This window comes from Ipomoea nil, unplaced genomic scaffold (genome assembly GCF_001879475.1).
Source record: "Ipomoea nil cultivar Tokyo-kokei standard unplaced genomic scaffold, Asagao_1.1 scaffold0688, whole genome shotgun sequence".
NCBI lineage: Eukaryota > Viridiplantae > Streptophyta > Magnoliopsida > Solanales > Convolvulaceae > Ipomoea > Ipomoea nil.
The window spans coordinates 4051688-4064081 of NW_017617116.1; positions in this window are offsets into that span (position 1 = coordinate 4051688).

Genomic DNA, 12394 nt, shown 5'->3' on the forward strand with positions numbered 1-12394 from the left:
TATATATATAATATATGGTTTGATTATTGAAAACATGCAATGGAAGAATGAGTTGGGGGTAAGTACATGTTGGAGGTGTTTAATAATGCAAAATTGGAGGGAGTCTTCGGGTAACAACTTTAAGAGCGTGTTCCAAGAACCAAACATTACCATAAAAGTTCTCTCTTTTTTTCAGATATTCAGAAAGGTCCTTTTTAGCTTTTTATCTGGAGTGTTGCATAACCAAGCCCGGGGTCCGACCCATTACTTTATATATATATATATATATATATATATATATATATATATATATATATATATATATATATATATATATATATATATATAAAGGTTAAATCTCAGTAATTGATCTTGTTCAAATCAATAGTCCAGAATGAAGTGAAGAAAATATAAAAAAATTGGAGTGACATTATGGTAATTAAATTTGTGTAAGTTCAAAAAAAAAAAAAAATTTGGTGCATTATTTTTTTCTTTGACTGCATATTGTTCATTTTTTGTCTGCATATTGTTCATTCTTTGAGTGCATACCTTAGAACTTAAAGTGCAAAAGTTTAAACCGTTGGGTTCATAACTTTAGAGCTTACTGTGCATAAGTTTAGATCATTAGATCCATAATTTTAAAATGTTTGACTTTGCACTGTAAGGTGCATAACTTTGCACATTGGGGTGCATAAAGTTTACTCTACGAGTGCATAAATTTTAATCATCAGGTGCATAACTTTGCTGGCTTAAGTGCATACCTTTAGAATTACAGGTGCATACTTGTATATACGGGTGTATAACTCCAAGAAGTTAAGCGTTTTTTTTTTTTAAAAATTTCATCATTCTGGGCAGTTGATCTATATTAGATCAACGACTCAAATCTCACCTCATTTGTCATCTAGAAGTTCCTTCGCATGTGAACTCCCTCCCCCCCCCCCCCCCCCACACCCACCCACCCACCCACACCCCAACACAAACACGTGAAAAAATAACACTTATTGTACCTCAATTGTAATGGTGCAAATGAGTCGAGCCACTTGCAAATCGTTTAGCCAAAACTTGATTCAAGTTTGGATATATATGTAGGGGTGAGTTTAAAAAGTGAGGATTGATCGCAATCAGAGTTCATCAATGGTTGAATGTTTTACTAAAAAAATTACAGGATCATTTTTTTTAATTATTATAACTTTCAAGTTAACAATATTTATAAAATTAACATCATCATTTTTTCTTTATTTTCAGCAACTCTGGACCGCTCATATACACAAATAGATGGATAAGATCAATTCTACTTTTTTACTTGGAGAGCACGTTCTCACATGAACCTCTCATACACACACACACATAGACACAAAGTTCGAACTTGAGGTCAATTTGAGCCAATTAAACTAAGATCGAGCAATATAAAAATTAGCGAGCTAAACTCAAGCTTAAAATTTTAAACTTGATCGAGTTGAGCTTAGATCGGGTCATTTGTTGCCCTACTCAGTTGTAATTGTAATGTAAATTTAGTCTCTTAATTATTCACCATGTAAAAATTAAGTTTATTTTAAATTCTTAATTAAGTGGCAAATTTAGTCAATAACATTAGTTGTCATGGTTTTTATAGAAATTCCTAAGAATCAAATTTTTGTTAAGAATTTAGGAATTAAATTTGCACTATTAATAACTGAGAAAGAAAATCTACACCAAAATCACAACTGAAAACTAAGGGATCAAATTTTACATTAAAAAGAAAAAAAAATTGAAGAAATAAAAACAGAAAATATGACTACTTGTATATTTTTTAATTTGAAAATTAAAAAATTAAAAAATAAAACAAAAAACGCCATACTCAACAATCAAGTGGTTAACATTACGCTAAAAATACTATTAGCGAGAGAGCAATTACATAATATGCTCTGATACCAATTTTTAAAATTAAACACTTACCACAATGGTACAAGGTATAACTAGTAGCGAAGTCACAACTATATTTTTATATACTTGTATAAAAGTCCATACCACGTTTTGATGACAAGATGCTGAACTGGACCTTTCAAGCCTCCTTCCAACCAAAAAAGTGGTGGAGTATTGAGAGAGTGTGGGTAGTGAAAACTAAAAAAAATGATATCCTTTGATACAAATAGGTGGCACGCCATAATTACGATCCTATGTTGTGCTTCTATGTATGTACGACACACATATAATAAATACCAAAAGGGGGAGAGGAGAGCACATATTACTATGTTAATTGGCAACTTATTATAGGTATAATTATAAAGAAATGAATATATAGAACAGTTAAGGAGTCCATGATGGTGTTTGTTGTAAACCCAAGACCCCAATTTTTTCATATATATATATAAATATATAATGGGGAATGGCAACACTTCAGACATGGACTGACTCTGCTAGCTACACTCCATTTGCCTTCCATCTACCATGTGCTTCCCACCCTCCCTGCATTCAACTGTACGGTCTCTCTCATTAATTCCCAAATTATTATTCCTTCATCCCACACTACTCCACCCTAAACTTTTTTTTTTTTTTTTTTAATTCCTACAAATTTTATAATCTCTAGTCTTTTGCAAAGTTATACTCTGTACTGTTTTAGAAATGTGTAGCTAGAGGATAATACAACTTGAAAAGTATAAGGTATTATTTTCCAAAACACGTGGGATTGGGTGGAGGCTTATAGGGTCAATGCAAGTGCAACATCAAACATCCCATTATTGAAATGCGACGTTGGCTGCTACGTAAATATAAAAAAGTAAGTTGTGTATTTGCAGCTAGTTATAATTTTTGACACAGTAGAAATGGTTATTACCACTACTCCTCCCGTCCAGATTGACTCTGCGCATAAGAGATCCATGCCCAATCTCCAATCCAAGGAGCCTAAGGACCCAAATTCTAGCCTACAGAATCTTAACTTCGAGATGTTGGTGGTAGTCGAACCCAATCTTGTTGCTAGAGTGCAGACTTTAGGTAAGATGAATGCACAACTTTATCTTTTTACATTTGTGTACAAACAAGTGTCATGTTTCGATGATAATACTAGACTTGGCTCTCTTTGCATATTAAAATTCATTTAAAGAAATATTATTTAATTTATAAATTAAAACATAAGACACTACTATAAATATAAATGTCATTTGTGTACAAACAAGTGTCATGTTTCGATGATAATACTAGACTTGGCTCTCTTTGCATATTAAAATTCATTTAAAGAAATATTATTTAATTTATAAATTAAAACATAAGACACTACTATAAATATAAATGTATTGTGACATTTTTGTAAATTATACAAAATATACTATAACTATTTATATATATAGATGTTATTTTTTTAAAAAAGGATTTATATTTTGAATGCTACTGGCTCTATTACAATGTAGTGAACCAATAACACCTCCACTAAGGCTCAAACTTATAATCTTCCAAATGGAAGTCTAACCCAGGTACCATTAAGTCACATAGTCCTGGTTAAAAAAAAAGGATTTATATAAATGTTATTACTTTTTCATATATTATGGCACATAATATAAATAAAAATAATTATCAAATACTAATAATAATTAGCACAATCATGTATGGTATATATAATGATATTGTAAAGTTGATATTAATATTAATTAACATGATAAATTTCTTCTATAAATTTGATCCCTTAACCCAAACTTTCTGGCCTGGTTGGGATGATTTGATGGGCGGGCATGCAACGCAAGCAAAGGGCACGCCTCTCCTCTTTTGCCCTGCCCTTTTAAGGAAGCTCATCAATATCCATTAGTCAACAACATAATTATCTCCCTTCTGCGTGCTTTCCTCGCACCACACGTTTGACAATCATCCTAGTCTCCCAACCTTTGACATTAACAAACCTCTTTAATTCTACACTACTATCCATCTTGCACACATCATTTACAAATGTATTGAAGAATGTAACGTGTTAAGATTAAGTCATTATCGCTACACTTTAAAATTTTGTTTTATGGAAAAAACTTATAGTCGCTAACTAAGAGTGCACACTAGGTAAAGTCCATTCTTGAAGTCTTAGCCGGTAATAGACGACTCTGAGGAGGTAAATCAGCCAGACAAGTTATGGTTGACTTGTTCAATTGAGAGGTTAATAGGCAGCTCCCAACTAAGAGTTCATAGGCTTATTGTTTGACAAGCGAAATTGGAGCTGAAGCTCCACTAGGCTAAAAACAACTTTACTAGTTATAGTTAGACAAGTTAGTAACGAATGTATAACTTTATTTTCTTATACTTGCTTAGTAGTTAGTCTCACGTTTCAATGGTAGGATGTTGGACTCAACTTTCCAAGTCTCTGTATTACTTTGATACAGATTGTCATAATCAAGCGTTTACCACTACACTAAAAGTTATAGCTAGTACTAAAGATGCAACTTTATTTCATTATAATTATGTAACATGACACTCTTCGATGGCTAGATAATGTTGGACTCGACCCTCCAAGCCTCCGCTCCAACATATATTTGTTGTTATATATAATCAATAGTTAACAAATTAAAGGCAAACTTCAAAAACCTGGAGGGTGTGCTTGAGTGAAAGGGACTCATCCATCCTTAACCAAAGAGCAAGGGTTCGATCCTTGGCTTTGGGTATGGAGCAGCCTTATATCTCCAGGCCAGATGTCCCACCCAAAAGAGGTGCCTACAATTCAGCGAGCTGAGGGGATTAGTGAGGTCCGACGGAAGGTGCCTACAATTTAGCTAGGGGATTAGTCACTGTATACGACGGTGGAAACCATGGGTTCACCCAAGGTAATCTAAGATTACCTAAGAGGAGGATGCTAATTAAATTGCCTTGGAATACCTTTGCAACATCTATTTTGAGGTAATATAAGATTACAAAGGTAATCTCATAACTTGATATAAACCAAATAAGGTGTTATAACATTATCATACTCACATTATCTAGATAATCTTAGATGAGTTGACCAAATACACTGGGACAATGAATTTGGAATTGATGAAATTCTTGGTCCCAATTAGATAGATGCTGCAGATACATACCAATTGAGACTAGCTAGGAATCCTCCTTTATTTGTTATGTGGTACAAACATGTTATACACCTACCACAACATCTACACAAAAAAATGTTCAAAATATAAAAACGAAAGGTTAAATCTTGAATTTCCCCTTTCATTCAAACTAAAACATTAATTAGGCAAAGGGTTACTTCCTTTTGGCCATTAAGCTATCTATCATAAGCTATGATTTCTCCAGTTGAATTGCTAATTCCATCCCCAGATCTGACAATAATTCTTCATCAGATGGAAGATAACATTATTGAAATGTTGAAATGAAATGAAGCAAAATGGTGTCATTGATTTTGTTCCTAAGTAAAAGTTTTGGGGGACAATGAAATTGGGAATTGAAAATCTTGGTCCCAATTAGATAGATGCCTGCAGATACATATATTTATCATGTGGTACATACAAACATATTATACACCAACCACTACACCTACATGAACATGGTGGAGGTCGTTTCCATATCGCAAGCAAACAAATAAATGCTTTTTTTTTTTCCCCACCAATTTCAATTCCTTAGCCAAATATTCTATGAAAATTTTAAATAAATCACTTTTTTTTTTCTTGTCGCTACCTGAATGTGTGTTTTGAGTGAAACTCGCCTTATGACCCTAGTCGGCAAATAAAGGACCACATGCAAAGAGGTAAACCAGCTTAGGTTACTGGTAACTGTTTGACTCAAATTGAGAAGACCAATCAATAAGCAGCTCTCACAAAAAGTCAAATTTATAATCTTGGCCGACCAACTTGGTTAGAGTTGCTCCCTCTTTTCATCTGATCTTATTTTACCTATCAAATTTACGGTATAAAAATTGAATAAACTATTCTTTGTTCTCTTGACAATTAAATAACAAATCTTTGTGTTCTGTGACAATTATATTCAATTATAATAATTGGCATTAAAAATATTATAGCTCTCATGCATAACTTAGGTATTAATTGGTGCATGCATGGCTACCATGTTTGAATATAATGTTATATATCTTTGGAGACTTTAGTGTAGGGACTTGGGTGTCATCTTAGAGAGGCGAGTCTAGTATCTTGCCATCAAAACGTGTTGTTGGCTAAATGCATAAAAAAAGAAAATAAAATTGTGCCACTAATAGCTCTTAGCTAGTATAGTGGGAAATGTTTGATCTAAATATTACGGAGTAGTTTCTAAGTAAAAGGGTGGAGTGTGCTGAATAAGTACATATATGTTCTAAAATATACATGCCTAAATAATTAACCTTCAATTTGTACATGCTCAAATAATGAACTTTATACACACAAATAATTAAACTTATAAATAATAAACCCTCAAGTTGTTTTCATACTATTTTATACGCATTCAAATAATAAACATTACGTATAAAAATAATGTACCCTATGCATAAAAATAATATACCTTATGTATAAAAATAATGTTCCATGTGCATGGTCCATGCAGCTGAGTGGACCATGATTCACCTAATAAGCGTTATAGTCTAAAGGTGTTACCGTATATCTATATAAGTTCAAACCCTCGATCTCATTCTTAAGCAACTTATATTATTAGTTGTGATTTAAATAAAGATGAAAGAACTAAGATAGATAATTATTCCATGACTCTAGGTAGCATTGTAGGAAGGAATTGAATAGGATTGAGGCTCTAACATATATTTAGTACAAACTTGAATAGGGAGGGAGGGTGGGTCCAAGGTGGATTTACTGCACAGCAAAAGAAAAGTCTGACAAGAACCAGCCAACTACAACACTCCATAAACTTGGCTTTCAACTACTGTTGAGGTGCAGTGTAGTATCATTAGAAGCCAATTCAAGCCCGCCACAAAGAGAAACAAAAATAAAGCTAAGGATACGTAATTACCATAGTGCATGGCAACAAGCTTTGATTGCTATGAGGGAAGGCCTGCCCATTTTTCTTACACACTTGATTACCTCTGCAGGCCAGGGAGAGGGACCATGCAAACTTTACTATCTACTATACAATGGTTCATATGCACAATTCTATGTATATATCTTTTCATTTCACTTTATCATATATCTATATATGTATCACATTGTTAATTTCTCAATACAAAGAGTAAAGTTTGTCGATAGGCTTGTTTTCATTGAAAATTACCTTTGAAATTATGCACACAAGGGATCTGCTCACTTTGTGCATAATCTCCACACTAACTATCGAGTTACTGACTATTAAACAAGTAAACTAAGCACATGCATGTGACCAGTTTTCTAACCAACCTTGTCCTTATTGGTGGTGGTCAGAAAACTACAATTACAATTGATGACCTAACTGACCAAATTGTTTAACCAACCGAATTTTCTAACCATGGTTGGTGTTACTGATCTTTTACTTAAGACTTATTTTCAGCGGTAGGGTGATGTTCAATTCTTGCCACGAACATTGAAGGTTTAATTATGATTTGGGTTGAGGGTTTTTTTTTTTTTTTTTTTTTTTTTTTTTTGCAGAAGTGTACAGTTTGGTTTTGAGTCTCAAAACTAGATTGATTCAATTTACCTCGTCATGGCCCAAGCGAGTTCATGGGGTCTAGAAAATATAGTCTGACAAAGCTAAAAATTTTGGGTTATTATCATCATTTTATAATATTGGGTGTGGGAATTGAATTGATGCAGTTATAGTTAATAATGATGATACTAGTAATAATTTACTACTACTACTATGGATTTCTCTCATTAATAATGTGCACGTTTGGTCCTTATTACGTTGGAGAAAAGTGTTTTTGGACTTTTATTATTACTAAATTTTCCTTTATATAATTAATATAATATATAACCCCACTTGATGGCATAAAGGTAAAAGCTAGTATAGGTAGATGAGTCGAGATGAGATGAGATGAGACTTGACTTGAGAGCAAGTCATTCAATTGAAGGCCACTTTCCATCTCGTCATCATGCCATCATCATGACTTCCCCCATATACTTACAACTCTCAACTCCAAGTGCGATCCAAAACATTTTTTCCCATAATAATTTTGCTTTACTCTTTTTTCTAATGCCACCACAAAAGACCATGGTTTAATTATATTAATTGCATACCTTTTTATACACCTCTGACTTCAGTGCTTAATTGCCTTCTATTTTCTTTTTCAATTTCATTTTTTACCATAATAGATGCTGAGTTATAAGTGCGAGTATTGCCCTTTTTTCTTAATGGAATCGTTTGAAACTGTGAAATTTTCTCCAAGGCAGAGTGGAAACGTTGCAAGTATTGAAACATAACGGTCCAGGAAATCTCAAATATTGAAGTTAGAGACAACTTAATAATCAGGAAAGTTTGAACTTCTTGAGTGCTTTAAAGATATAAGCCCTGAGTCAAGAATCTTGTGGTCCAATAGCACCAAGTTGTTCTCTAATATGGGAGATTATGGGATCGAACTTCATTGGAGGTGATATAATTCTTCTTTGTGCTTCAATAGGTTGAGAAAATAGTTATGAACATATAAGTCCTATTTTATATTGACTATTTGTGCTTCAATAGGTTGAGAAAGTAGTTATGATAGGCCCCGTTTGGTAAAATATTAGCCTATCAGTCAATTTTGACTTATTTGACCACTATTAATTGTTTGACTTGGTTAAAAAATCAACTCCCATATGTTAAAATTCAAAAAGTAGTTCAAAGCAACTTTTTCAATTAGCTTTTTGAGAAAATAAATTATACCAAACAGCTATCCGCTAATAGGTAATTTACCAAACACATTTCTACAATTAGCTATTGTTATCAACTAGTTATACCCTCTAATTAACTCAATCAGCTAACAGCTATCAGCTAACAACCATTTACCAAACAAGGCCTATAAACTTATTACTGGGTGTATACTTTGAGTTAGGAAAGTGTGAGTCAACTAGGAATATGATTCTTTGAAAAATAATAAAACATGTATGTGTACTGGATAAAATTTGTCTGCAAAAGACTACAATAAAGTAAATTACGTTAAATTATTCATAGCTAATCAGCTCAAAACAAGAATGTCAATAAGCCACTTTCACTGAAAAAGTAACTTAGAACTTATAATTTTGTGGTTACCAAGACAACAATCCAACCAACTTGACTGGAGTTATCCCAATCTATAATTAAATCTGTATTGTATTATTAGGGTTTCCTTTAGGAACAAAATTGTTTCCATAAATACATTGCTTAAAATTATTTTAGAAAAAATTTAATTGATGAAAAAGTCCAAATTAGCTATATGGGACCCCAAAATAAGGTTGTTGTTTGTGTATGGTTGTTTGATATATGTGATGGGGGCCGGGGAGGGGAGGGGCGGATGCAGGCGGCGGTGGGTGGTGGCCGGAACGATGAATGAAAGGATTTGCATGTGGACGTGGGTATAATGAGTAGTAATGTCAGTGCATGCATGTGACTCATCAAATAGATATATAAATGACAGAAGTGGGATTTTTCCATTTATACATATTTTAATAAATTATATTTATATATACATATATATATAAGCCATTCTACTCTGCAACTATACTTGGGAAAGGAAACCAAAAATGCATGGCGTGGGAGGGAGATTGTCAGCTTTTGTGCCACAAAGCATATTCTATAGTCATGCATCTACGCAGTATGTATGTATATGTATAGTATTATATATATACTTCCTTGATTTCTGAATCCCCAATGCCTATTCTTACTCTCTTTTTGTACTTCACTTGTCACACACCACGGATAATTTATACATAATTTATTGATTTTAAGTATCTATTTTATGGTATTAATTATAGGTAGAGGTTTTGTCTATTTAAGAGTATACACCAGATAAATCTCTTCAAACTAGTTTAGTTTGTCCATAACTGACTAATTCAGTTCAAACCAAGAAGGAGAATAGGTTGTCCCAATTAAGAGTATGCTTGTAATCTTATAATTACTTAGTCAACTGTCTGACTAACTTGACTGAGATTGTCCTGTGAAAGGTATGGTACCCTTTGTCCATGTTAGAAAGACATATGGGTTGTTCAACTTTTTAAAGGGTTAGAATTGTACAACGACGATATGATATGATGTTTTTACAAGCGTCTGATTCTAATACATACCAAATAGAGAGTGTAGTACTAGGCACCAGGCATTGGTCCTCCTACTTAAAGTCATAGAGTATATTTTGGTGAATTACTCTTTCACAATTCTGTCTGGTCTAGATGTGGGAGTTGTTAGGGTTAGGGCTACTATAGGCATATTTCACCTTTGTGGGAAAGTGTATGGATGCAATTTGTTTATAGCAGGCTCACGAAAGTGACAAGTCCTTAATAAGAGAAAGCTAGGTAGGATAGGGATATGGGTGCAGGTGGTGGTGCTGTACTGTACAAAACACACAGATACAATTGAAACTAACACCAGCACAAATTCTACTTTTTGTACCCTCTTTTGTATTGTTTTGTCATGTAAGAAAAAGGCATAAAATAGTGCTCCCTGTATAAATCTATTCAACTAGTGGACTCTCTGTGCCTGCCTGTGGGGTTATATATATATTGTTGAGAGTGTCATAGGAGTGGAGCGGATTGAGCCCATATGTAGGGTGTTTTTGTACTTGTATAGGTTTATGGTTGCATATAAATATGATGCTCATAACCATGAATGTTTTATCATCACTATCACAATTAATACAAGAATAGTTTAATTCCAATGGACATAGACACATTACTGAAACACATATAGGCCCTGTTTGGTAAAATGGCTTTAGCTGTTAGCTGATTGTGTTAATTAGAAGATATAAATAGTTGATAACATTAACGATGGTAGAAAAGTGTTTGGTAAATTAGCTGTTAGTTACTAGCTGTTTGATATAATTTCTTTTTCTCTAAAACCTAATTGAAAAAGTTGTTTGGAGTAGCTTTTTTAATTTTAGCCTTTTGGAGTTGCAAAAATCTAATTAACCAAATATTTATATTGATAGTTTAACTAAATCAAACCATTAATAGTGGTCAAATAAGCCAAAATTGGCCTATAGACCAATTTTTTACCCAACAGGGCATAAATTTTGCCTTCTTAATTTTCCACCATAATGAAATATCAAAAAATGCACCACAAAAAAATAAATAAATAAATAAATACACCACACATAATTGTGTATTTTCGAACACTGTGTGATGCATTTATGCATACCTAATGGTGTATGCTGACCGCACGGGAAAACCTGTTCTCACAGAAACCTAACCCTAATATATATATATATATATATATATATATATATATATATATATATATATATATATATATATATATATATATATATATATATATATATATATATATACTGAGATTGATAATTCCAAAGCATAAAGAAAAGTGGCCAACTTTGAGCTTCCGTAAGCTGCTCTGGCTTCCCCTTTTGCATTGCATGCTTCTTTTTGAAAGCTCTCTTTCTTTTCACGTCTGCAGAATAGAATATACTACTTCTGCTATATCTATCTATATCTATGTGTGTGTATGTGTTGTATGTATATATGTGCATATCTCCAGGGGAATAAATAAATATATAGTGGGGTAGTAATTCCACAATAGCGACATGGACGTCCCACTTTTCTATTCCTACTAATTACTCTATTTCTCTATTCGATCTTTCAATTATCACTCCAATTATGTCCTTTTGTACCTTAATTTCCACAACACTACTATTTATCTTATGATTCAATACAACTATAATTTTTTTAACTTTTTATTTTGTAATTAAATGGAGTTGATTGACCATATTGAAAGTTTTTAATTAATTTTTTTTGAGTGATGAAGGAAATTTGCAATCACTATTCAATAGTGTTATACTGGATAAATTATAAAGTGTAGTAGCTCCAAATCACAGAAAAGAAGTAAATCGCAATAGAAACGACATGTGCAACAACCTTAACCAAGAAAATGATAACAACAATCGAACTTATGACTTTGTACGAAATCATTTTTTTCTATTGCTCTTTAGTATACAATTTGGTTTAATCTTTACTTTTAAAAAATTTCAATTTTCTGTTTTCTTTATTCTAGTCTTTCATTTCTCTAGAAATGAGAAATTAAACTTTTTAAGTTCTTAATGCATCCTTAATATTTTATTAATCTAATAACCATTTTGGTTGGGGATATGAATAATCGGGCACTCTCATATATCCCTTAAGAGAGGTTGAGAGTTTAAAACCTTTCACGTATGAAAAAATCAATATTATTGTATTCGTATAATACGAACTTAAATGTGTGTCCATTTTATAGTTAGGGCATACTCAGAACACCTCATGGTCTAATAAAAAAATATTTTATTAATCTAATAGTTAATTACATTGGAATCCTTATTTCAAAAAAAATTGGAATCCTAGTTTCAAACAATTAGAATTTTCTTCATCTTTATTGTTATCTTTTACCATTTACTTACTATTATTTTACCTATCAT